At 40.4% G+C, this 27,784-nt stretch overlaps 1 protein-coding gene and 1 pseudogene across 4 annotated transcripts in view; one reads left to right on the top strand and one right to left on the bottom strand.

Moving 5' to 3' along the window:
• Nucleotides 1-27,784, top strand: part of OPHN1 (oligophrenin 1) — a 388,712-nt gene that overhangs the window by 277,451 nt on the left and 83,477 nt on the right. The gene's annotated exons all lie outside the window — the stretch shown is intronic.
• LOC129025401 (akirin-1-like) lies at nucleotides 15,446-26,013 on the bottom strand (annotated as a pseudogene).

The raw sequence follows: 27,784 nt of genomic DNA, 5'->3' as shown, positions 1-27,784 counted from the left end.
CATTTGGATTAAATGTAAAAACCTGCCAAAAAATGCATTTATGGGTATGTGCACGTATTTGAATGATAAAGATTGAATTTATGATAGTGGTTGTCTCTGGAGAGGGAAGGATGTGGGTCCAGAGAGGAATTGAGTACAATATTTAATTTCTTTATAAAAAGGATCTGATGGAAATACAGCATGATATTAAGATATGATTAGTACATGGGTGTTTGCTTCCCCCTACCTTTTTGTCTTTATATTTGAAATACTTTACAAATAAAAAACATTAGTATTCAAGGCAATCAAAACATGTCTGCAGACTTAATTTGACTCAGATGCCATCATTTTGAACAACCTCTGCTGTTCATGCATGCAAGCATTCTAAGGATATCAGCTTTATAGAAAATGTTGAGTCTTTATGTCAACAAGTTGGAATCTACTACCCATATATTTGGAGGTTTTCAATGCAATAACAGTTTGTGATAGGTGATATGAATGATAACCAAGATGTAAGCTGGTTTTCATCAACCTATATCATTTCTTTTATTTCTGTTTACAAAATCAGGCATAACTTCTTGACAATGTACATATATTATAATTACTTTTTTATGACCTTGTTATCTAGCATTCCTCATAGTATCTTTCTGTTCCCTCTGAGGTTTCTCAGTTTTATACAGTGTCAGCTTGTTCTTATTAGATCTAATTATTTCATAATCCAATTTACCATTTCTACTCATCATCGAAGACTTTCCTCAGTACTGTCCTAGAAAACCTGCAAAGCATTGTACATTTCTAATAACATGATCTTCCACAATTATTGTTTTTCCTGTGCCAAGATCAAGGATGGCATACTTTTCTGTTGACCTCAAACTCATTTAGTTACGAGTCATGAAATGATCCATATATTGAGCTTTATGAAGGGCAGAGGTTTTGTTTTGTTTACTTCTGTATCCTTAGCACCTTGAAACAGGGCTTGGCACAGAATAGCTACTCAATAAATTTGTTGAGTTAATAAATAAATGAATGCCATTATTCTTTTCAGAGGATATAATTTTACGTGGTTTCTGGTGGAATGTGGTGTTATTCCAAAGGCAGCTTTAGACATTGCAGTGGCAGAAGGAAACTTTCAGAATTCTGAGTTTATGATTTATTAACTCGGAGTTTCACCCTGTGTTCCCTAAGTTTCTACTTCTTACATTAATATAATTTGATTTCTAAGTTCCCAATGTTTTCTTTTTACTTTTTTTCATAAACGTTAATGTCTAAATTCCAACTATGGTTCCTTTTCTCAAACTGAAACTTATTTGTGTGACTATGCAAAACTTCTTTATACTTAATTCTTATTATCTGTGCTATTGTCTTTTCAGTGTTGTTCTTAGCCCTTCACTTTCTATCACTGCTACCCTTTATGGTACAACATGGCCTAGTCAGTTGAGTTACCAAAAGATTAAAAAGGAAATCGTGGTCGATAATCCCAGCACTTGGGGAGGCTAAGGTGAGAGGATTGCCTGAGCCCAGGAGTTTGAGACCAGACTGGGCAACATGGCAAAACCCAGTCTCTACCAAAAAAAATAAAAAAAAAAAATAATAACCAGGTGTGGTGGCGTTCTCCTGTACTTGGGAGGCTCCCAGCTATTTGGGAGGCTGAGGTGGGAGGATTGCTTAAGCACAGGAGGTCAAGGCTTCAGTGAGCTGTGATCATGCCACTGCTCTCCAGACTGGTTGACAGAATGAGACCCCATCTCAAAAAAAGAAAAGAAAAGAAAATTGTAGCTCTTCCTGAACAAGTCCTGAAATGTCTTTCCCATATGCATTGAGGATCTTTAAGATAACCTCCCAGTTTGGTAATTTGTTAAAAGGACTCATAGGACTCAGCATATATTGTTACTCAGGGCTGTGATTTATTACAGTCAACGGATACAACACAAAATTAGCAACGGGAAAAGGCACATAGAGCGATATTCAGAGGAAACCAGACACAAGCTTCCAGGAGTTCTCTAGTGGAGTCACTCAGGATGTACAAAATTCCTCCAGTATTGCTTGCGACAGCACGTATGAAGTGTTGTCTACTGGGGGATATTATTAAATTATTAATTGGCACAGGTTTATTGGGGGCTAGTTATGAAGGCAACCTCTGTCCAGCACATATGAAAATGCTAGACCCCCAGAAGGAATGCAGGTATTCAGCATAAACCACATTGTACAGGCATTCTAGGCAAAGTGAGTCATGTTATCAGTTCTAGTAGTCACTGTCTCACTTAGCCCCATTAACAGCTGTGGATGGGCCTTTGTCATCACCAAGGTACCCGTTTCCCAAAGATGAAGAAATTTGATTTCATTTTGTTGTCTCTTGGTGTCAAAAACATAAAAACATTTTTCCTCTCCTGGACATCTTCAACTCTAATGCCTTTACCACCAAGTGTAGTTTCAAACTTCTAGGGAGTTTCTCTCTGTAACTAATTGGAAAATTTCTTTTCTGACCTCCTAACCCTGTATGGAGGTTGTTGGTTTTATATTTAGTGAATTATTAAACGCAACATGTTTTTTAAAACGTTTGTACTGAGGCCTGACATTGGGTAGTTTCTCCCTGCAGTCAGGTTACTTGTCAGAGATGGGGCATGACTCCAGAGAGAATTAATGTATGTTTTTGTTATCTGAAGTGCCCTTGGGGCTTCCAGAATCCTCCTGAAGAGCCCATGTTTCTTTAGCAAAAGAGGTTTTTCAAGTCTGAATCCAGGATACAGGAACTCAAATGAAAAGCTTGTTCTATAGGAGTCTTAAAATAGAAGATAAGAGGCTACAAATAATGAAATCAAATTTGTAGAAACTGAGAAATTTCAATCAGATGTGACAAAAAGATCCTTGCTGGAGAATATATACCAGTGGTAGTACCTAACTCTCATCCAAGTTTTTTAAGCTATGTAATTTCCATTTGACCACTTATTCTTTATAGATTGAATTTGATCATATATTATAATTAAATAAAATAAAGCATAGCCACAATTCGAGTGCTGACTGCAACCTGTCCTATCAAACCTTTCACACACATACCATGTCTGAGATATTCTCAATATTGTCGCAAATAATCCCTAATCACCTGTGTCAACATCCCAGAGGTTGAGTCGAACAAAAGCAGAGAATAGGGAAATGTATAACATAATAGATTTTATTTGAGGAGTCCTATTTAGAGTGATTGCCAGATCCACATTTTTCACATAATTTCATTCCTCAATAACTGGTACTTCATCACAAATTATCAAGCAGACATTGATAAGTTATCTGAAGATTTGATTTCATAAGCTTCCACAATAATGATGCTGTTTACTAAAAGAATATCCATCCTATCCCAACATAAAGCCAGCTGGGAAAAAAGTCATTCTTTTTAACTAGTAATTACATACTTGTCCCTATCTCACTATATTGTAATATTTTATTTTTAGTCTGTCTCCTACACTACACTGTATGTTCTTTAAGACTTTGGCTCTCCCTCTCCCTCTCCCTCCCCCTCCCCCTCCCCCTCCCCCTCCCCCTCTCCCTCCCCCTCCCCCTCCCCCTCCCCCTCCCCCTCCCCCTCCCCCTCCCCCTCCCCCTCTCCCTCTCCCTCTCCCTCTCCTCCCTCTCCCCTTTTTTCGGTCTCCCTCTGTTGCCGAAGCTGGACTGTACTGCCGGGATCTCGGCTCGCTGCAACCTCCCTGCCTCGGGCTCCTGTGACTCTCCTGCCTCTGCCTGCCGAGTGCCTGGGATTGCAGTCGCGCGCCGCCACGCCTGAATGGTTTTTGTATTTTTGGTGGAGACGGGGTTTCGCCGTGTTGACCAGGCTGGTCTCCAGCTCCTGGCCTCGAGTGATCTGCCTGCCTCGGCCTCCCGAGGTGCTGGGATTGCAGACGGAGTCTCGCTAACTCAATGCTCAATGGTGCTCAGGCTGGAGTGCAGTGGTGTGATCTCGGCTCTCTGCAACCTCCACCTACCAGCCTCCTGCCTTGGCCTCTTAAAGTGCTAAGATTACAGCCTCTGCCCCACCGCCACCCCGTCTAGGAAGTGAGGAGCGTCTCTGCCTGGCCGCCCATCGTCTGGGATGTGAGGAGCCCCTCTGCCCGGCCGCCCTATCTGGGAAGTGAGGAGTGCCTCTGCCCGGCCGCCCATCATCTGGGATGTGAGGAGCGCCTCTGCCCGGCTGCCACCCCGTCTGGGAGGAAGTGAGGAGCGCCTCTGCCCGGCTGCCCCGTCTGGGAGATGAGGAGCACCTCTGCCCGGCCGCCCCGTCTGGGAGGAAGTGAGGAGCGCCTCTGCCCTGTTGCCCTATCTGGGAAGTGAGGAGCGCCTCTGCCTGGCCGCCACCCCGTCTGGGAAGTGAGGAGCGCCTCTGCCCGGCTGCCACCCCATATGGGAAGTGAGGAGCGCCTCTGCCCAGCCGCCCCTTCTGGGAGGTGAGGAGCGCCTCTGCCCAGCCGCCCCGTCTGGGAGGTGAGGACTGCCTCTGCCCGGCCGCCCCGTCTGGGAGGTGAGGAGCGCCTCTGCCTGGCCGCCACCCCGTCTGGGAGGAAGTGAGGAGCACCTCTGCCCAGCTGCCCCATCTGGGAAGTGAGGAGCGCCTCTGCCCGGCCGCCCACTCTGGGAAGTGAGGAGCGCCTCTGCCTGGCCGCCCACTCTGGGAAGTGAGGAGCGCCTCTGCCCGGCCGCCCACTCTGGGAGGTGAGGAGCGCCTCTGCCTGGCCGCCCCGTCTGGGAGGTGAGGAGCGCCTCTGCCTGGCCGCCACCCCGTCTGGGAGGAAGTGAGGAGCACCTCTGCCCGGCCGCCCACTCTGGGAGGTGAGGAGCGCCTCTGCCTGGCCACTCCGTCTGGGAAGGGAGGAGCGCCTCTGCCCGGCCACCCCGTCTGGGAGGTGAGGAGCGCCTCTGCCCGGCTGCCACCCCGTCTGGGAGGAAGTGAGGAGCACCTCTGCCCGGCTGCCCCATCTGGGAAGTGAGGAGCGCCTCTGCCCGGCCGCCACCCCATATGGGAAGTGAGGAGCGCCTCTGCCTGACCACTCCGTCTGGGAGGTGAGGAGCGCCTCTGCCCGGCCGCCCCGTCTGGGAGGTGAGGAGTGCCTCTGCCCGGCCGTCACCCCGTCTGGGAGGAAGTGAGGAGCACCTCTGCCCGGCTGCCCCATCTGGGAGATGAGGAGCACCTCTGCCCGGCCGCCCCGTCTGGGAGATGAGGAGCACCTCTGCCCGGCCGCCCCGTCTGGGAGGTGAGGAGTGCCTCTGCCCGGCTGCCACCCCGTCTGGGAGGAAGTGAGGAGCACCTCTGCCCGGCCGCCCCCTCTGGGAAGTGAGGAGCGCCTCGGCCTGGCCGCCACCCCGTCTGGGAGGAAGTGAGGAGCGCCTCTGCCTGGCTGCCCCATCTGGGAAGGGAGGAGCACCTCTGCCCAGCCGCCACACCGTCTGGGAAGTGAGGAGCGCCTCTGCCTGGTCGCCCCATCTAGGAGGTGAGGAGCGCCTCTGCCCGGCCGCCCAGTCTGGGAAGTGAGGAGCGCCTCTGCCCGGCCGCCCTGTCTGGGAGGTGAGGAGCGCCTCTGCCTGGCCGCCACCCCATCTGGGAGGAAGTGAGGAGCGTCTCTGCCCGGCCGCCCCGTCTGGGAAGTGAGGAGCGCCTCTGCCCGGCCGCCCCCTCTGGGAAGTGAGGAGCGCCTCTGCTCGGCCGCCCCGTTGGGGAAGTGAGGAGCGCCTCTGCCCGGCCGCCCCGTCTGGGAGGTGAGGAGCGCCTCTGCCCGGCTGCCACCCGGTCTGGGAGGAACTGAGGAGCGCCTCTGCCCGGGCGGCCCCGTCTGGGAAGCGAGGAGTGCCTCTGCCCGGGCGGCCCCGTCGGGGAAGTGAGGAGCGCCTCTGCCCGGCCGCCCCCTCTGGGAGGAGAGGAGCGCCTCTGCCCGGGCGGCCCCGTCTGGGAAGCAAGGGGCGCCTCTGCCCAGCCGCCCTGTCTGGGAAGTGAGGAGCGCCTCTGCCCGGCTGCCCTGTCTGGGAGGTGTACCCAACAGCTCCGAAGAGACAGCGACCATCGGGAGCGGGCCATGAGGACGATGGCGGTTTTGTTGAAGAGAAGGGGAGGAAGTGTGGGGAAAGGAAGGAGAGATCAGATTGTTGCTGTGTCTGTGTAGAAAGGGGTGGGCATAGGAGACTCCATTTTGTTCTGACTAGGAGAAATTCTTCTGCCTTGGGATGCTGTTGATCTATGGCCTTTCCCCCAGCCCCCTGCTCTCTGAAACATGTGCTGTGTCAACTCAGGGTTAAATGGATTAAGGGTGGTGCAAGATGTGCTTTGTTAAACAGATGCTTGAAGGCAGCATGCTCTTTAAGAGTCATCACCACTCCCTAATCTCAAGTACTCAGGGGCACAAACACTGCAGAAGGCCGCAGGGTCCTCTGCCTAGGAAAACCAGAGACCTTTGTTCATGTGTTTATCTCCTGACCTTCTCTCCACTATTATCCTATGACCCTGCCGTATCCCCCTCTCCGAGAAACACCCAAGAATGATCAATAAATACTTCAGAAATAAAAAAAAAAAAAAAAAAAAGACTTTGAATTATTCTTTGTCTTTTACATTTATATAACACCTATGTGAGCATGCTCGTAATTTTCCAGGGCCATACAGACTGAAATATTGCTACTTTTGTCCTTTGTTAATTCCAGCTAAAACATGGACTAGGCACTCAGGTTTCAGTCATCTGAGTAGATGTTTAATCAACATTTGAGAAACTATGTGGGAGAATTAATGGCAGGTGATGATGGTGGGACTTGAAGCCTGTTTGCCAGGGGCCCCGGTTGTGAACATCATTTTCAGTACTGTCCAAACACAGGGGCAACTCCCTGTCATTTGTGACTCTTTCCATCTTGGCTCTTGCCTCTCTTCTTTCTTTCTTTCTTTTTTTAATTAGCATCACCATCTTTTCTGCTATTAAACTGTCACCATCTTGATCTTCTCTCCCTCTTTTGGCCTTTACTTTCCCGGCCAGAGTATACTTCTGGTTTCTTTTGGGGCATCCAATCTCCATAAATCTCAGCCTTTGACACCTCTCTCTCTCTCTGTTTCTCTCTCTTTCACTTTCTCTCTCTTTTGAAATAGAATTTACACTTTATTAAAACCAAACAATCCTTGCAACTCTAAAAATTGTATTTTTATGGCACCGTATGACTTCATTGTTCTTTATCAAACTTCAGGTAATAGCTGATTCAAAAAGACTTGTACTATAACTTAAATATTTTGTGATTTATGAAAATTCTTAAAACAACTTAAAGTTTATATCTTGTGGCCAAGGTACTATAGGCCTAGTTGGGAAGAGCCTGCCTAAGTGAACATAAACATCACATTTCATTGATTCTAAGATACACTTTTCCACATTTTAACATCTCTTAAATTGGGATTCATCTTATACTTCATAGTATCTCACAGTATAATTGGTGAATCTTTTTCCTTAGTATTATAAAAATGATAATGATGGGACTTATAATTAAAAGCATCTTAGATTTGAAGTAGCTGAGGCTTAAGAAAGTTTACAAAGTCTGACTGGTAACCTTCACACACAGAAGTTTTGTTTGCATGTAGTCCTTCTCTTCTTCCCTGCCCTTGAGATGGGATTTGTTCCCTTGACCTTTACCCCCTTTGTGGGCAGGAACTGGAGTGGCTCATTTCACCCAGCCTGCAGTCTGTGGATGGCCAAGGGTTAACAGCCCAGTAAAGGGTCAGAGTGACAGGCTCCTGCACCTGCCCTTTTTGACACTCAAGTTCTTGTTTGGTGTCCAGGAAGAATCAGGTCACACAAACCATTTGAAGGGTAGTGTATGCAGAGGATTTATTGGGCGATAAAAGTGGCTTTCAGCAGGATGGGGAATTGGAAAGGGGATGGTGTGGGAAGAAGGTGATCTTTCCCTGAAACCTCACTGTCTGAAGTTAGCTGCATCTATCAGTAGTCTTCGATGCTCAGCCACATGTATCCCTGAGGCTCAGCAGCTTGCATCCCCAACCACTTGCATCAGCCTCTTGTGTTGCTCTTTTTTTTTTTCCCTGCCAGCTGATCTAGTTTTTATGGGCACTGGATAGGGGGTGGGGTAGGCCAAAAAGGCAATTATTTGGGTGGAAAAATGGGGCCAGCTGTTTTTACTTAGGGCCAAGATTCCAGGCTTGAGGGTGAGGTTTAGCCGGGAGCCCAGCCCTTCAGGGGTCAGCTGTTTTCACTTATGGCCAAGGTTCCAGGCTTGAGGGTGGGGTTTAGCCGGGAGCCCAGCCATTCTGTATCACCCTCACCAGGTTGCTTCATGCTGGCCTGCAAGCGGTTCTGCTTATGCTGGCCTCTCTTGAGTCTTTCAGTTAAATCTTTATTGGATATGTACTGTGTGCTAAGAATTGTGGTAACTACTGGTGAGAAAGATGAGCAAAATCGTACATGGTCTTTGCTTTTCTGATTATAGACTCTTCTAAAATAGTGTTAACCATTAGCATTATAAAATGGCCCAATCATAGGCCAGATCATTCTGTTGTTCCTGTGGTGTCTAGATTTCTTAACGTTTCCATGTTACATAAGGAAGAAGCCATTGTGGGTGATCATTTAGGACTCTGTATCCAGTGACCCTGTATGGGTATAGTAACAGTTTGGGTTGACTACTTGAAGGTGGTTTACCTCCTTCATGCCTTCATCATTTACTTCTCAGAGGTTTTCTTCATACTGCCTGGATCCAATACGTTGCATCTGTTTTTGTCAAACTTTTCAATGAATTATGTATAGCAAGTCTACATGGAGTTGCCTTAGGGTTTAGTTTCCCTCTTTACTCAGTGATTATTTGATACAGTTCCAGGGAAGATTCCACTGGGAATGTGTGTCAGCTGGCACTTGCTCAAGCCTACAGTGAAGCTGTTATTTCATTTCTTATGTTAAGTTATTCTTAAGAGGTTGGTGTCTGGGTTAGAGGTTTCTTAGTCCCCTACCTGTTTTCTTAGCATTCTCTGCTGGAATCTATAACCAACTCCCCAATGGACTGCAGGTAGCTAACGTGCACTCTCTTGGTAGGGCCTTGCCCACATTGAACTTTGCATTTGTTTAGTAAATTTAATTAATTTTGTATAGATTATAAATGTACTTAGCACAAAATTTAAAAAGTACAAAAGGTAAACAATAAAAAGAAAGTCTACTTTTTACACCTGGCTCCCAGCCACCCCATTGCCATCCCAGGAAGCAACCATAGTTACCAGTTTCTCCAGCTCCAGTATTTTTTAAAAATAACTTTTTATTATGTAAAATCAAAAATGTATATGGAAGAGGACAATATAAAGAACTTCCTGGTATCCATCATGTTGCTCCAACAATTATCAAAAAATAACCAATCTTATTTAACTCTACTCCTATTCACTTTCTTGGATTATTTTGAAGTGGATTTCAGACATCATAACTAAAAGATAGTGCCTCTTTTAAAAAACATATAGCCATAATACCATTTTCACACTAAAAAGCAAAAATAATTCCTTAATATCATTACATTTAAAATTTTTCAATGATTTATTTTCTTTTCTTTTACAGTTTGGTTGTTTGAATCAGGATCCAAACAAGGTCCACACATTGCATTTTGTTAAGTCTCGAGCCTCTTTTAATCTATAGCTCCCCTCACTATTTTTTCATTTATTTGTGGAAATAACTGGGTTATTTATTCTGTAGAATTATTCCACATTCTTCTGATTCTGTTACCAAATATAGTCTGGTGACCGTTTTTTCTATACATTGGTATTTTGATCTAAATGCTTAATCAGTTGTAGGTTTAATTTTTTGGCAAAAATACTTTAGAGGTGGTATTCAGTTTTAATTTTACAGATAAGCCAGTTAAGTTCCTGGTTATTTTTCATTTGTTTGTTTTGTTTTGTTTACAACATAGTTTTTAAGTACACGGGCTCTATAGTCAGACTATCTGGGTTTGTATTCCAGCTCCACAACTTAGTAGCTGTATGACCTTGGGCAAGTCCTATCAGACTCACTGCATTTCTCCTTATTTGTAGATTGTGGATCATAGTAGCATGTAATTCATAGTACTGTTGTGAGGAATAACCAAATTCAATGTGTGTAGAGCATTTTGAACAGTGTCTGTCTTTGAGTAGGTATTCAGTGTACATTAACTATTATGGTACTATATTTTTATTTCTCCATTGTCTTGTATGGTATAGCCAGGGCTCCTGTATTGTTCTATGCCAGGGTTCACTGTTTATCTTGTAGGCTTTTGAATGATACTTTTTATGGTGCTGTACAATGAGTAGTCTGTGTGGCCATATGTAGCAGCCCATATAGTCATACAATACATGAACTTGTGTTGTTCAGCTCTTTTATGTTTTTCATAGCACTACTATTTTATAAACAGGATTTAGTGTCTATCTGGATTTCTTATTAGCAAACTCATATATCACATTGCCTTTTTGTTTCTGTACCCCTCTTCCTTGAAATATACATGTGTATGTGCCCATAGATACACACCACATGCATTTTCAAAGTCAAAGCTAAATAGTATTCCTCTTACAACCTCTCTTCCAACTGAATGATGTGAAGATCATGTAATTTATGCTGGTTTCCACTTAACACATCTATGGAGAGTTGAGGCTATCAGCCAGCTACCAACAAAAAGGAAGTGAATCGATTAGCAGCATGCCTGGGGACTGTGTAGACATGCTTACCAACCTCATGTTGTTATATGATCTGTCCTTGGGATCTGGCCAAGGTTATTGGTATTTTAATCAATATGAGATAGATATTTTCAGAATTACGACCCCATGGGGTGACCCATGATAATCTGGACATCATTTTTGTCAAGTTTAATAGTTTCTCTGTGAAAAAAAATAATATTGTGTGTGTGTCTCCTCCTTAGATCTGACATAGAAGGCATTCATGGAAAAGTATACCTTTCTATACTGCACTTGAGAGGTGGTAGGCCTGTGCACAGGGGAGAAGAGATTAGGTCCTTAATAAAATGGTACTCATATCCTTTCTAATTTAATAAGTCAATATAACTTCTACAGATGTGACACTAGGGAATTAAAGAATACAGAATCCCTATTTTTAAAGTTTTCTAATGAACAACTATTTCACTCATATACACACATATACATACGTACATGCCCAACTAGCCAAACAATATATAATTATAGTAATCCTTTACAAGATGTCAGTTCTAGTCTTAATCAAACGAGTAGCAGGTTTAGCTCATGGAGTAGTTTAGATGGAATGTGCTTAGGAAGGTCTGACTTCAAAGAGCCTTTAGTCAGAGCCCAAGCAACTTTCTCAGCCCTCTGTGATGATTTCATTTTTCTCTTGGCTAATATATTTTATCCATCAATGTCAGGTTGGGCCAGAAATACTTGATTTTGAGATAGGAGTCATTGTTTTTTCAGGTTTTCAGAAAAATAATTACATTTATTATTGTGTATTATATATGGGGATAGAGATAGATACATATTTGTTAATCTATATCTTCCAAGGTCTCCATATTGTTGATTAGAGTTGGCAGATGGGCCACAAGCCCAACATGTCTTTACCCAGGCTTTTTCGGGTAAAGAAATGCAAGTTCAGATTCTAAGATACTCTTTATATATGTGTTGCCAAAGCAGACATATAAAATGCTCCTCATAAATCAACCCCTTGTATTTCCTTTCCTATGATTTAACTCATGTTTTTGTTGATACAGGCACATTTAATATTACCTATAACCATTCATTGTATAAAAGATTGCTGTTATGTTTTGCTAATACAGTGTGAATTGGCAGAGTTGGTCCTGGCAAATGCAGAAGTCACTGTAACATCTTGGCCCATCCTGCCTCATATTGTATCACTCTTCCCATATGCACTTCCTCATATTCATAGTACATATAGTATTCAAGAACTTTATGTACAGCAAAAATATTTTTACATATATTTACTTGTCCATCTAATTTTTTATTCAAAATACTATAACCAACAAATTCGTCACTGTGGTTTAATCACAACACAGAAACATACCACTGATACTATATGCCATGGTTTATAATGAGCACTTTGTAAATTTTTGCTTATTTAAACCTCACATCATGTTTATGAGTTAGGTTTTATTATTATTCCATTTTATAGATGAAGAAAGTAATGCACAAAATTTAAGTAAATTTCAAAAAGTAGACCCTGAATTTGAATTTAGATATTTTGACACTAGGCCAGGTGCGGTGGCTCACGCCTGTAATCCCAGCACTTTGGGAGGCTGAGGCGGGCAGATCAAGAGGTCAGGAGATCGAGACCATCCTGGCTAACACTGTGAAACCCCGTCTCTACTAAAAATACAAAAAATTAGCCGAGCGTGGTGGTGGGTTCCTGTAGTCCCAGCTACTCAGGAGGCTGAGGCAGGAGAATGGCGTGAACTTGGGAGGCGGAGCTTGCAGTGAGCCGAGATCACGCCACTGTACTCCAGCCTGGGTGACAGTGTGAGACTCCATCTCAAAAAAAAAAAAAGATATTTTGATACTAGTATCTGTGCTCTTAAACACTGCCATTTTTACTACTAAAATTGTGACTTGTTACACTTGCCTTTGTTTCTTTGTTATACACACACACACACACACACACACACACACACACACACACACACATATATATCTTGGCCCATAGAACCCAACATAGCACAGTCTAAGATAACTTTCTGTGCTGATGGAAATGCTCCGTATATATTCTGTCCAATATTGAGAAGCACTAGGCACATGTGGCTATAAGCTTTTGAAATATGGCTAGTTAGAATAAGGAACTTTATATTTAATAATATTTAATTTAATTAAAATTTGAATTACCATATGTAGCCAGTAGTGGCCCTATTGGACAGCACAGATTCTAGCACAACACGTAACTTAGGGATGACACTCAATACATATTTGTTTAAGGAAGGAATGACTCTCCGATTTATTTCTCCAGCTCAGATCTTTCCCTTGACCTTCAGACTTATGTATGTAATTTCTTATTTGATACCTTCACTGAATTTCTATTAGACATTTTCAAACCATCTATTAGACAGTTCCAAAGACATTTCCAAATAGTTCATGTCCAAAATGAACTATTGTTCTTTCCCGTCAAGCCTACTCCATCCATAAGCTTCTCCATTTCAGTTTCTTCTACTCTCTTAGACTAAAAACTTAGTCATGTATGATTTTTGACAGCTAATCTATCAACAAATTCTGTAGGCCCTTATTTCAAATTATATACATAATCTGGCCACTTCTAGTCATCTCCACCAGTTTTACTAAAATTTAAGCCACAGCCATTTTTGTTCCATGTTATTGCAATAGACCTTTTATGTGTCTCTTTTCTCTGCTGTCCCAGTTACGCTCTTCCTGTTGTCTACACAGCAGCTAGACTGTTCTTCTGTATTCAGGCCAAGTCAGAGCAGACCATTCCTCTGTTTAAAACTCACCAGTGGTTTCTCATTTCATTCAAAGTAAAAGCAAAAGTCCTTCCAATAGCCCAAAAGCCCTATATAATAGCCCCCGCTCCCCTGTCCAATACCCTATTCTCTCTCTTGGTCTCATCATTTTTAGTACTCTCCCTTCTTTATTCCACTTTACTTTCACTGGCTTCCTTATTGTTTATTTTTTTAAGAAGGCAAGGTAAACAAATAGCTTAAGTATTTTTATTTGTTTGCAACTAAGCTTGTTAACACTATATAATGAAAATGTACAAAGAATAATGTTGCAGTTTTTGGTTAGATTTAAGTCAAAGACATTCATTAATAAAGAATCTTCGAATGTGAATATTCCAGAAATTTCTCTAAGCCATCTGATCAGAACAACTGTTTCTGAGTGTTACCTTACTTTGTAAGGTATTGGCATGCATTTGAATTAAACTCAGATTTTTTCAAAATAAGCCCTGATTAAAAAAACTATTCTATATTCAAACTAAAAGAATATAAATAGAACTTTTCCTTTCCAGAAACAATAAAGGAAACAAGGCATTTTGTAAAATATGGTCCTGAGCAAGTCACAGTAAAAAAATAAATGTATACTTCTACCTGCTCAAAACAGAGGCTACTTTCTGTTCCTCAGTCTTGGAAACAAGGTGAAGAACAGCCTAAATGTGACTTCGGGCAGGGGGTTGCCAAAACACCTCAAGCAGTTGACCATGGACACCTCAAATGAATTTGGGAGAACCTCACCAAAGGATCCAAATTCTATTTTTAATAACTGATACAAAGGTAAAGTGGCTTCTCCCAAGTAGCAGTGCTGCCAGGGCCTGGCCTTGGCCCAGGCCCAGGCCCACCTCTGAGCTTACCTGTTATGCTCCCAAGCAAACCCTGATCCTTCTGCTCCAGGGCAGACCTTTTCCCTTTAGAGGTTCAGTGTCCAGGGAGCTCTATGATTGTGTGAATGAGGTGGGCGCTGACTCCACATGAGTATTTTAAGGCTTGGAGTCAAAGTGTTTTTCTAACACACTTAGGCAGAGTCCATGTGTCAATGGCCCATCTCCAGTTTGTTCTAATTTCTCACCACACATTTGTAGATCTAGGACCACAGACCTTTGCTGTATTATCATAATCACAGCTAATGTCCATCCTAACTTATGATTCATATTTTATGCCTGGAAACAGTCCCTGTATTTAATAATAAAACCTACACTTAAAAACAATCCACTGTTGCAACTTATATGGTCACAAAACATAAATGATCTTCTGTAGAACAAGCAAATTTTTTTTTGTTTTTTGTTTTTATTTATTTATTTATTTTGAGACAGAGTCTCACTCTGTCACCCAGGCTGGAGTACAATGGCGCGATCTTGGCTCACTGCAACCTCTGGCTCCCTGGTTCAAGTGATTCTCCTGCCTCAGCCTCCTGAGTAGCTGGGACTACAGGTGCCTGCCACCATGCCCAGCCAATTTTTGTATTTTTAGTAGAGACGGATTTCACCATATTGGCCAGGCTGGTCTCAAACTTCTGACCTCAGGTGATCCAAGCACATCCGCCTCTCAAAGTGCTGGGATTACAAGCGTGAGCCACAGTGCCCGGCCAAGCAAATGTTTTTAACCATAATTGTCATGAATCAAACACAGCCAGAATCCCCAAGATCAAAAAAAATTGCACTATGCAAATAATAACTTGAAATATACATACACACACTCTCATACACACTTCTTACAGAACTGTGCTTGGGGAAGCTCCATTTGTTGAGTGCCACTGAAGGCATATTTTGCTAAACTGCTTCTCCAAGTATTTTTGTTTGGAAAATCTATCACAGTAGGGCACAGCTGTTTAGTGGATGAGCAGAAAAGGAAGATATGCATGTGGCAACCAAAAAGTTTTAAGGTCTTTCAAGCTGTATAAAATAGACCTGCAGAAACGTTTAAGTGTTCTCAGGATGCAAAATTGAAGCTGAAATGTGTTGTCAAACCAGTTGCAAAAAGTGTACAGCAGGCATCTCTTGAGGTTAAACCTGGTACCCAGATACATAACAAACCTTCAGGACACATGGCTTGTTGGCCTTGTCCCATACCGTTGCATAATCTGATCATGTGTGAATTTCACAAAAGATTCATTCATATTGTTCTGCTACTTTGGTATTGAGGATTTGCTCATACTCCTCCTGAATCTTATCTTCATAGTCTAAGACATGTTCACGTATTATTCCAATTTGTCAGAGGGTAAATGTGGGCTGGTCCTTCTTCATCCATGAGGAACCTGGAGAGCTTGGTGCTATGAGTGCTGAGGAGTGAGGTTGACTTTCTGAAGCACAAGCTTCACTCTGATTAAGAACAATTTCTAAATGTCTCCACCTCTGATAACGACTGTATTCTAGTTTTATGTTCTGAAAAATTTTCTCCGGAATTGTAAGGCGCCGCTTGCTGCCGGGTGGGGCGGGCTGCTGCAGAGTTGGCGGTAGGGTCTGGGTCTGAAGCGGCGGCGGCTTGGCGTCCGGGGGCCTGAGGCCCGGAGTGGGGCCGGGCAGAGGGGTGCAGCGCCGCTGCTTCCGGGAAGCAGGGACTCAGCAGCTTAGTACCGAAGTCCATGGGCCGCTTCAGCGTCGCCTGGTTCGCCAGGTCGCCGACGGGCCAGGGATCGGGAGCGGACTCAGGGGTAAGTGCGGCCCAAGCTCCGGCTCCTCAGTGGGGCTCGCTAGCCAAGCCCTATTGTTTCTTTTTCTGTTGAGATCCAAAGCCAATCCTTATTATTTGTAGATTCTGTATTGGTGAATTCTACTAGCATTTAAATTTATTTGTCACCCCTGGTATATTTATACTTCCTTGTATATTTCTTCTTTTTTGATAAAGTTGGGTTATGGCTTGTCTACTTTGTTAATTTTTTCAAAAAATTGTGGTTTTGATTTAACATTAGATATGTTTTTCTCTACCTCATTAATTCCTGCTCTTATGTTACTATTTTCCTTTCTTTTCGTTTGCTTTATTGTTGTTTCTTTCGCCTTTTTAGCTAAGAATGTAATTCATTTTTTTAAATTTTTTATTGATGAACATGTTTAAGTTAGTGAATTTTCCTCTAATCGCCTCATTAAATGTATCCCACAGATTTTGATATGTAGTGTTTTCATGATCATGTTTTAAAGACATTCTGTGATTTTAATTTGTATTTCTTTCTTTAAAGAATTATTTAAGAGAAAGCTTATAATTTTCCATGTGGAACGGACTTAAAAAGTGATTTCTAGCTTTATCGTAGTATTATTGACAATGTTTATAACATGTCAACTTTATGGAACTTACTGATGTTTTCTTTGTAACCTAATATATGATCACTTTTTGTGAGTATTTCATGTGCAACTGAGAAGTGTAGTCTCTGTTATCAGGATGTAAAATATGATATATATCTGTAAGATTGTTATTTAAGTCTTCTACATCTTATTGTTTATCCACTTGATTTGTTGTTTAATGAAAATGATGTGTTAAAGTTTCTTTTTAGTGTGCTTTTATATACATCTCTTGTATTTTTGCTTTATAAAGGTGGTGTCTGTATTACTTTATGCACAGATATTCATAATTGCCATATCTTTATTTGGAGAATGGCTTTTAGCATTTAAAGTGTTCTTTGTGGCTGGGCACAGTGGCTTACGCCTGTAATCCCAGCACTTTGGGAGGCCAAGGTGGGCGGATCACTTGAGGCCAGGAGTTCAAGAATAGCCTGGCCTACATGGTGAAACCCCGTCTCCACTAAAAATACAAAAATTAGTGGAGTGTGGTGGGCGCCTGTAGTCCCAGCTACTCGGGAGGCTGAGACACGAGAATCGCTTGAACCTGGGAGGTGGAGGTTGCAGTGAGCCGAGATTGCACCACTGCACTCCAGCCTAGGCCACAGAGCAAAACGCCCTCTCAATAAATAAATAAATAAATAAATAAATTAATTAATTAATTAAAAAAAGTGTTCTTTGTTTAATTTAATGCTTTTTGGCTTGAAATCTATTTTGTCTGATATTGATTCCATTTGCCTGGTAGACTTTTGACCATTCCTAAATTTTCCTCTTTTGCTTCACATTCCTTTAAACTCCCAGACTTCACAGGGTATCTCTCCCTTATTTTTTGCCATCTTCTCTCTTACAAATGATACCTTTCAAAGTCAGCCTTTTGAAGACTGCATAGAAAGCTCTTCTCCAAGGCTCAAATCTACCAGTTTGTCATTATTTTTATGCTTTGTGTGGACTTTGTCTTTCTGGTTGTGATTTCAGATTAATCTTAGGCTACTAGCCCCTTCTTTTCTCATTAACACTCCTGTTTCAGCATTGTCCTTGCTCCCTGGAAAGACTTGTAGAGGGAATATGAGTGATATCTTGCTGGGATTTCTTTTTTTTTCTACTTACAATTTAACATTTAAGTCTTTTATTATATGGGTGTTTTCTTTCTTTTTGTTATGTGAAGGGCATGGCTTTATGTACTTTTATGTTGTTCTGGTGGCTCTATATTGTTTTGTGGAGGTTATGTTTGGAAATTTTGATTTACATAGCCACCATTGTCTTAACATAATATTTTCCATATGGTTAAAAATACTTTGTAAATATTTTAATGGCTATATGATACTATGATACAAAAATATACCAAATTTTTCCAATAATTTCCCTCTTTAGCATGTTAGTTTTTTCCTTTTATGTGATGACATATTTGTGCATAAATTAATTCCACTACATACTTTGGGTAGATTTGCCAAAATATAATTTTTGCCTCAAGGTTGTAAATATTATTAATAATCTTGACATAGTTTGAATATAGGGAGAATCAATTGGCATATGGATTTATATTAGGCTGCTAACTAGGGTAGCCTTCATCCTTTTTTCAGGTAGCACCTTCCTCTTTTACATATATATCATGAGCCTGGCCTGAAATAGCTAGTAGGTACCAGTGTGGCTATTTCTGGTGTTTACAGCCAGCATCTCTGTTGAGTGATAGAACTTTGTGCCAATGTTAGTTATTAAGTATTTGGAGATCTTCCACCTCCACAGATTATAACATTTGTTATTCTGTGGTTGGATTTTCTTTACTTAGGACGCGCACTTGTCTTATATTCAGCAATAACAAAAGAACCAATGGCCTTTCTTTCAGCTGTCCTTTAGTCTGGCATCCCTGGGTTTTATAATTGAAGAAGAGGGTGATGTTTAAGAGCCTAAAATACAACTGGCAAGACCTTAACTTGGAGAAACTAATCAATCCTCACATTAGTCATTACTGCTTTCGTGGCTTATGTCAGAGCATGGTGGGCTTATTTCTGCCCACGCTTTCTGTTAGTCACTTGTTTTTCCTCTCACTTGATCTGTTTTATCAGCTGCAGTTAATCAAAGCTGGGCTTCCTATTCATGCAACTAGATTTTTCTCAGTAATATTATATTATCTACCATTTCCTGAATTAATTGAGACACTCTGACATGATCTGTGTACTTTAGGTGAGCCATTGTAACTTTCTATAGTTGTTTTGTTTGGTTTGCCTCTGAATGTAAAAATAGCATTGTGTTCTCATTTGAGAGTGGTGGTTAGAATCTTTGCCAATATATTTTCTATGATTATTTTTACTTTCAATCTTATTATTCATCACATTACATGGTAGATGGCTTAGCAATATTTAGACAGTAATTCCACAAAGCACCCTCATCCTAGAATCACCTTTGAGACATTATTATTTTTTTAAATGCAAACTGCCAGGCCTCATCATGGACCCAATGAATTAATCTCTTGCATTGGGATCCAGAGATCTGCATTTTAAACATCTGCCCAAGTGACTCTCATGCAATTTGTAACCTGACTATAGACTTATTTTTGAGATGCAAAGTTTAATGCATACCCTACCAAATCAAGACCCCAATGCAGCTCTTAAGTGGTCATCTCTGTGCTAGTTTTTAGAGCTTGTCACCCTTGCTGTATATACATGGCATGCTCCAGGGTGCATTTAAAGCTTTATTTTCTCCATATGTTTAGAAGTCATTCCTTAACCCAATAACCTATTAAAATTCACTTATGTTTTATTTGTATTATTTAGTGGTTTTATTTTACATTTTATCTCCTCCATACACTTGAAATTGAATATGTTGTTTGGTTGTGAAATAGAGATCTAACTTATTTTTTTCCCAAATAGTTAATTGTCTATGTTCCATTTTTTGAACAATTCTGCTTTTTTTTCGCCAATTTAAAATGCCGCTTTTATTGTACATTAAGTTCTTACATTTATACGATGGTCTTATCCTGAGCTTTCATTTTTTCCACTGGCTTAACTATTCTTATACTACTATGACCATGCCACATAATCATTTTCCTTCTGAGTAGCACAAACCTTCCATAATTATTCTGTTTAAAAAATGTTTCACTCATTTTGCTAGTTTATTATTCCATGTAAACTTTAGAATTATTTTATCACATTCCAGAAAATTAGCTTGTTGGCATTTTGATTACAATTATACTAAATCTATTAATTAATTGGAATGAAGTTGACAACATGCAATATTTAGTCTTTCTATCCAAGATCACAAAATTTTGTTTTTCATTTACGGAAGTCTTTTTGTGTGTGTAATACTTTTATTTATATTAATTCTGAGACTTAAATAAATCACTGTCTCTCCTCTCTCTCTCTCCCACACACATACAGTGCAACTGTTTTTTCTATTACAATTTTGACGTGTCTATTACTAATATATAGGATGCTCATGATTTTTATATCTTCATTCACCGACCAGGAATTTTAACAAGCTTTCTTGTTAATGTTAAAAACATTATCAATAGGTCTAAGCATGGTGGCTCATGCTTGTATTCCCAGCACTTTGTGAAGCCAATGCGAGAGGATCGCCTGAGCCCAGGAGTTCTAGACCAGCCTGGGCAACATAATGAGACCCCATCTCTACAAAAATAAAAAAATACAAAAATTGCTGGGCATGGTGGTGTGGGCCTATAGTCCTATCTACTCGGGAAGCAGAGGAGGAAGGGGCCCTTGAGCCCAGGAGTTTGAGGCTGCAGTGAGCATGACCACACCATTACACTGCAGCCTGAGTGACAGAGTGAGACCCTTTCTGGGAAAAAAAAAAAGTATCAGTAATTTCTCTTTCATTTTTCAGTTAGACAGTTATATGATAGGTAAATAATGATTATTCTATCTCCTTTCCAGTAGGTTTAACTTTTCTGTTTTTGTTTCTTTTTAAAATTACATTGAGAACCCAGTTCCTCACCACCTTTGCTGTTCATTAAACTCAGTGAAGAGTTTTTTAAAAAGTATCAGGACTCACCTGAATCAGAGATTCTGGTTTACCTGATGTAGGGGGAATGTGGGTATTGTCATTTTTAAAACCTTCTCAGATGTTTCTAGAAGCTGTGTTTGAGAATCATTGTTCTAGACACTCTGACCAAATGATAAGTAGTACTAGTGATAGCAGACATCCTTTTCTGGCTTCTGATCATAAGCTTCTAGTATTGCACCATTAATGGTGATATGAGCTGATCATTTGAGATTGACTCAGTGGTGTGTTGGAGGCAGCTGGTACCTGCTCAAACGGTGTAACTGTACGCATATTTTCCCAACTTCACATTCATTGACATTATGTTGATCACTTCAAATCAGCCATGGTTGATTCACATGGAAATTGACAAATGCTAAAATCAGCGCTCCCCACCTTCTCTGTCGACCTGTTCATTATTTACCAGCACATCACAGTAGATCTTTATTAGCTTAAAGAAGTATTCTTTTTTTAAAAAAAGAAAAAAATAAGTATTCTTTTATTATTAGGCTATGAATAATTTTTGTCCTTCATTATCATTTGTATTTCATTGCAACCATCTTTTAATCACATTGTCATCTTATATCAGCCACATTCTAAAACCTTGTGTTTCTCACTGTAAATGCTTTTTTCCAGAGGGATTCCTGTATTCTGATTCTTCAGAGAGTTTTCCTTCTATTAAACTACATTGACTTTTCCTAAACCTAATAACTCTTTTTATGGAGGAAACTTTTTTCTTCTTCATCCTCCCTCCTCCTACCCTTCCTGTCCTCTGATACTCACCAGTCTACTCTCTATCTTCATGAGATCTACAGACCTAAGAACCTTTTTAGTTTGTTCTTTTGATTGGTTTATAGACAAGCAAGAGTCAAATTTGAGTTTGTAAGATATCAGTGTGAGTTCTTGCATAAAAATTCCAGATAAAAATGAGTAAAAAAGTTTAAAATTCTTCTAATAATCACTGCTGTGGTGAGACACGGATTCAGAAGGTAGGGTGTTTGGGTGGAAAAGAGTGGTTCACAGTGACCAACCTAGAGGAAAAGATGGACTGCATATTCTTCAGGCAATCCTCTATGAATACTGTCTTGTCACAAAGATGTATGTAAGAATTACAGACTATGGCCAGGCACAGAGGCTCATGCCTGTAATCCCAGCACTTTGGGAGGCCGAAGCTGGTGGATCACTTGAGGTCAGGAGTTCAAGACCATTCTGGCCAATATGGTGAAACCCTGCCTCTACTAAAAATAGAAAAATTAGCTAGGTGTGGTGGCACGCACCTGTAATCCCAGCTACTCAGGAGGCTGAGGCACGAGAATTGCTTGAACCTGGTAGGCAGAGGTTGCAGTGAGCCAAGATTGCGCCACTGCACTCCAGCCTGGGCAACAGAGTGAGACTCTGTCTCAAAAAAAAAAAAAAAAAAAAAAATGAATTGCAGACTATAAAGCTGGAATTGCCATTCTCTGAGAAGTAATTACAATGTACAAATCACCATCTAGTCAGATAAATGTAGACCAATATGCTATACAATCAAGCTGAAATTGGAGTTGACAGTGTCTTATGAATATTAGGGATCCTAAACAGACACATGGCTAAATTGGTGTTTACTTTCACTGAGAATGGAGCAGGCCTTGGGCAGGGCCATGCTTTTTCTATACCCAGATTTTTGAGGGTTTTTATCCTGAAGGGATATTGAATTTTATCAAATGCTTTTTCAGTATCAATTGAAATTATTGTATGGTTTTTGTCTTTCGTTTTATTGATATGATGTACTGTATTGATTTATTTGTGTATGTTGAACCATCCTTGCATCCCTGAGATAAATCCCACTTGGTCATGATGAAGGATTTTTAAAATTTGTTGAATTTGGCTTGCTAGTATTTTGTTGAGGGTGTATATATATATATATATATATATTTTGATCAGTGGTTATGGCCAATAGCTTTTTGTTTGTTTGTTTGATGTGTTTTTGTCTGGTTTTGGTATTGGGGTAATATTGGCCTTGTAGAGTGAGTTTGGAAGTACTCCCTCCCCCCTCTATTTTTTCAGAATAGTTTGAATAGGTTTAGTATTAGCTCTTCTTTAAATGTTTGGTAGAATTCAGCAGTAAAGCTATTGGGTCCCAGACTGTTCTTTGCTGTTAGACTTTTTATTATGCCTTTGATCTTGTTCCTTGTTATTGGTTGGTTCAGGTTTTGGATTTATTCCTGGTTCAATCTTGGTAGGTCGTATGTGTCTAGGAATTTATCCATTTCTTCTAGTTTTCCAATTTATTGGCATATAGTTCCTCATAGTAGCCACTAATTACCCTTTGAATTTCTGCAATATCAGTTGTAATGTCTCCTTTCTCATCTCTGATTTTATTTATTGGGATATTCTCTCTTTTTATCTTAATCTGGCTAAAGGTTTGTCAATTTTATGTATCTTTTCAGAAAACCCTTTGTTTTATTGATCTTTTTGTATTATTATCATGTCAAATTCATTTTATTTCTGCTCTGATCTTAATTATTTCTTCTACTAATTTTGGGTTTGGTTTGCTCTTGCTTTTCTAGTTCTTTAAGATGCATCATTAGGTTATTTATTTGAAGTTTTTCTTTTTGATGTAGGCATTATAGCTATAACCTTCCATCTTAGTACTGCTTTTACTGTATCCCATAGATTTTAGTATATTACATTTCCATTATCATTTGCTTCAAGAAAATGTTCAGTTTTCATCTGAATTTTACCATTGGCCCACTGATCATTCAGGAGGATATTAATTTCCATGTGTTTGTGTAGTTTCCAAAATTCCTCTTGTTATTGATTTCTAGCTTTTTTTTCCATTGTGGTCAGAGAAGATACTTGATATTATTTCAGTTTTTTGAATGTTTTAAGACTTGCTTTATGGGTGGGTGCAGTTGCTCATGCCTGTAATCCTAGCACTTTGGGAGGCTGAAGTGGGCAGATCGCTTGAGTCCAGGAGTTCAAGACCAGCCTGGGTAACATAGTGAAACCCTGTCTCTACTAAAAGTACAAAAAGTTATCCAGGTGTGGTGGCACACACTTGTAGTTCCAGCTACTAGTGGGGGCTGAGATGGGAGGACTGCTTGAACCTATGAGGCCGAGACTGCAGTGAGCCACTGCATTGCAGCCTGGGTGGTGGAGTGAGACCTTGTCTCAAAAAAAAGACTTGTTTTGTGACCTAACATATGGTCTGTCCTTGAGAATGATCCATGTGCTGAGGTGAAGAATGTGTATTCTGTAGCCATTGGATGAAATGTTCTGTAAATACCTACTAGATCCATTTGGTCCATAGTGCAGATTAAGTCCAAAGCTTGTTTGTTGATTTTCTGTCTGGGAGATCTGTTTAATGCTGAAAGTGGGGGTGTTGAAGTGTTTAGCTATTATCCTATTGAAATCTACCTCTCCTTTTAGCTCTAATAATATTTATATGTTTGGGTGCTCCAGCATTGGGTGTATTATATTTAAAATTGTTATTTCCTCTTGCTAAATTGACCCCTTTATCATTATGGGGTCATAATGATCTTCTAAAGATTTAAAGTAGTGAAGGAAAAAAAAACTTTTATTCTAGAGTAGTATATCCAGTGGAAATGTCCTTAAATAAAGACTTTCCTGACAAACAAAAGCTGAGGGATTTCATCAATACGAGATCTGTCCTACAAGACAGATGATCTTCTTTGTCTCTTACAGTTTTCATCTTGAAATCTATTTTTTCTAATATAGGTATAGCTACTCTGTTCTTTTTTGGTTTCCATTGGCATGGAGTATGTTTTTTCCACCCTTTTATTTTCAGTCTATGTGTGTCTTTACAGGATAAATGTGTTTTTTGTAGGCAAGAGTCATTTGATCTAATTTTTTTTTATCCATTCAGCTACTGTATGTCTTTTGATTGGAGAGTTTTGTCCATTTGTATTCAATATTATTATTGATAAGTAATGATTTACCCCGTCCCATTTTATTATTTGTTTTCTGATTGTTTTGTGGTCTTGTCTTCCTTCTTTTCTTCCTGTCTTTTTAGTGAAGTAGATTTTCTCTAGTGGTATGATTTTAATTTCTTCCTTTTTATTTTTTGTGTGTCCATTGTATCTTTTTTGATTTGAGGTTATTAAGAGGTTTGCAAATTCTCTCTTATAACTCATTATTGTAAACTGATGACAACTTATAACTGATAGCATAAACAAACAAACAAGGAAAAAGGAAACTAATAAAAACTTTACACCATAATTTTTTCTGCCCACTTTTCAGTTTTTTGTTGTTTCCATTTATGTCTTGTTGTATGTACTCTCTATGTCTTTAAAAGTTGTTGGAGTTATTATTTTTGATTGGTTCATTGTTTAGTCTTTCTACTTAAGAGTAGTTTACACGTTACAGTTACGGTGTTATAATATTCTGTGTTTTTCTGTGTACTTACTATTACCAGTGAGTTTTATATCTTCAGATGATTTCTTAGTGCTCATTACTGTTCTTCTCTTTCTGAATGAAGTACTCTCTTTAGCGTCTCTTGTAAGATAGATCTGCTATTGATGAAGTCTCTCAGCTTTTGTTTGTCTGGGAAAGTCTTTATTTTTCCTTCATGTTTGAAGGACATTTTCACCAGATATACTATTCTAGGGTAAGAGTTTTTCTTCTTCAGCACTTTATGTCATGACACTGTCTCTTGGCCTGTAAGGTTTCCACTGAGAAGTCTGCTGTCAGACATATTAGAGCTCCTTTTTATGTTACTTGTCTCTTTTCCCCTTGCTGCTTTTAGGATCCTTTTTTTATCCTTGATCTTGAGGAATCCGATTATTAAATGCCTTTAGATATTCTTGTTTGGGTTAAATGTCTCTGGTGTTCTATAACCTTCTTGTACTTCAAAGTTGATATCGCTGATACTATCCTATTAAATAAGCTTGCTACTCCTGTCTCTTTCTCTACCTCCTCTTTAAGGCCAGTAACTCTTATATTTGCCCTTTTGAGACTATTATATAGATCCTGTAGGCATGCTTCGTTGTTTTTCATTCTTTTCTCTTTTGTCTCCTCTAAATGTGTATTTTTGAATAGCCTGTCTTCAAGCTCATCAATTCTTCTGCTTGATCAATTATGTTATTATAAGACTCTGATGCATTCTTCTGCATGTCACTTGTATTTTTCAACTCCAGAATTTCTGCTTGATTTTTAAAATTATTTCAATGTCTTTGTTAAATGTATGTGATAGAATTCTGAATTCCTTTTCTATATTATACTGAATTTCTTTGAGTTTTCTCAAAATAGCTATTTTGATTTCTCTGTCTTATATGTCACATACCTCTGTTTCTCCAAGATTAGTCTCTGATGCCTTATTTAGTTCATTTTGGAAGGTCATATTTTCTTGAATGATCCTGATGCTTGTGAATGTTCATCTGTTTCCGGGCATCTAAGAGTTAAGTAGTGTAGTCTTTTTAGTCTGGGCTTGTTTGTACTTGTCCTTCTTGGGAAGGCTTTTCAGATATTTGAAAGGACTTGAGTGTTTTGATCCAAGCCATATCTGCATTAGAGAGCATCCCATACCCAATAATTCTGTGGTTCTTGCAGATTTGTAGCGGTACCACCTTGATGGTGTTGAATAAGATCTGGAAGACTTCTCTGGATTACTAAGCAGAGACTCTTGTTTTCTTTCCTTACTTTCTCCTTTTACTTTTTAAGTCCACTTTTACTTTTCCCTCTACTTTTCTGAAGCAAAAGGAGTCTCTCCCCACAGCTACCACAGCTGGGAATGTGTTGAGTCATACCTGAAACCCACAGAGTTTCGTCTAAGGCCCAGTGAGTACTATCTGGGTTTTGCTTCTGGTTATTTAGGGTCCAAAGGTTCTTTAGTCAGCATGTGATGGGTCCTGCCAGGACTGGGTTCTTCCATTCAAGGCAGTGGGTTCCCTTCTGGCCCCAGGTGTGTGTAGAAACATCTAGGGGCTAGGGTCTGGAAAAGGGGCCTTAGGACTCTGATGAGTGCTCTAGGCTACTGTGGCTGAGCTAGTATACAAGATGCAAGACAAAGTCCTCTTTACTCTTGCCCCCTCTTTTCCTCAAGCAGAAGGAAGGGGTCTCTTTTGGAGCCTTGAGCTGTGCTGTATGGGGTGGTGCAAGGACTCCCATAGCCACCATGGCTGGTGTCTCAGTAGGTTGCATGCCTCCCAGGTTCACTGGCTCTGAGCACAGTTCAACACTAGGACTAATGTAAGAGTTGCAGTCCTTGTGGCTTAGAGTGCCCTTCAAGTTTATTTAGGGATCCAGAGCCCTTTAGCCTGCAGTGTCAAGGCTTAGAACTGGGATGTGTGATTCCCCTGTAGCTAGGGCTGGTTTAAATGCTCCCTGTGTGGGTTGTCCTTAGCTGAGTTCAGCCTGATTTTGCTTTCTTCCATGTGACAGGGTAGCACGGAGTTCAATGCAGTGTCTCACACTTGCTGCACTCTCTCTTTCTGAAGTACACATATTCCAGTATCTCTTTTTTTGGAGAAATGTTTGCTCATATTTTCTTACCCATTTTTTACTTGGGTTATTTGTTTTCTTGTTATTTAGTTGTTTGAGTTACTTCTATATTTTGGATATCAGCCCCTTATCAGATTTATGGTTTGCCAATGTTTTTACCCAATCCGTGGGTTGTCCCCTCACTGTGTTAATTGTTTCCATTTCTTTGCGAAGCTTTTTAGTTTGGTGCAATTCCATTTGTCTATGTTAGCATTTGTTGCTTGTGTCTTTAGAGTCTGATCCAAGAAATCATTGCCCAGACAAATGTCATGGAGCTTTTCACCTATGTTTTCTTCTAGTAGTTTTATGGTTTCTGGTCTTACATTTAAGTCTTTATTCATTTTGTGTTGATTTTTGTATACAGTGTAAGACAGGGTCCAATTTCCTTCCATATGAGGATATCCAGTTTTTCCAACACCATTTACTGAATAGAGTATCCTTTCCCTGTTGAGTGTTCTTGACACCTTTGTCAAAAAATCAATTAACTCTAAGTACTTGGGTTTATGTCTGGACTTTCTATTCTGTACTATTGGTTGATTGGTCTGTTTTTATGCCAGTACCGTGCTGTTTATACGTGATTATAAAAACTTCATAATATATTTTGAAGTCAGAGAATGTGATACCTTCATGTT

This window comes from Pongo pygmaeus, chromosome X, assembly GCF_028885625.2.
Source record: "Pongo pygmaeus isolate AG05252 chromosome X, NHGRI_mPonPyg2-v2.0_pri, whole genome shotgun sequence".
Lineage (NCBI taxonomy): Eukaryota > Metazoa > Chordata > Mammalia > Primates > Hominidae > Pongo > Pongo pygmaeus.
This window is presented reverse-complemented; position numbering and strand designations above follow the sequence as displayed.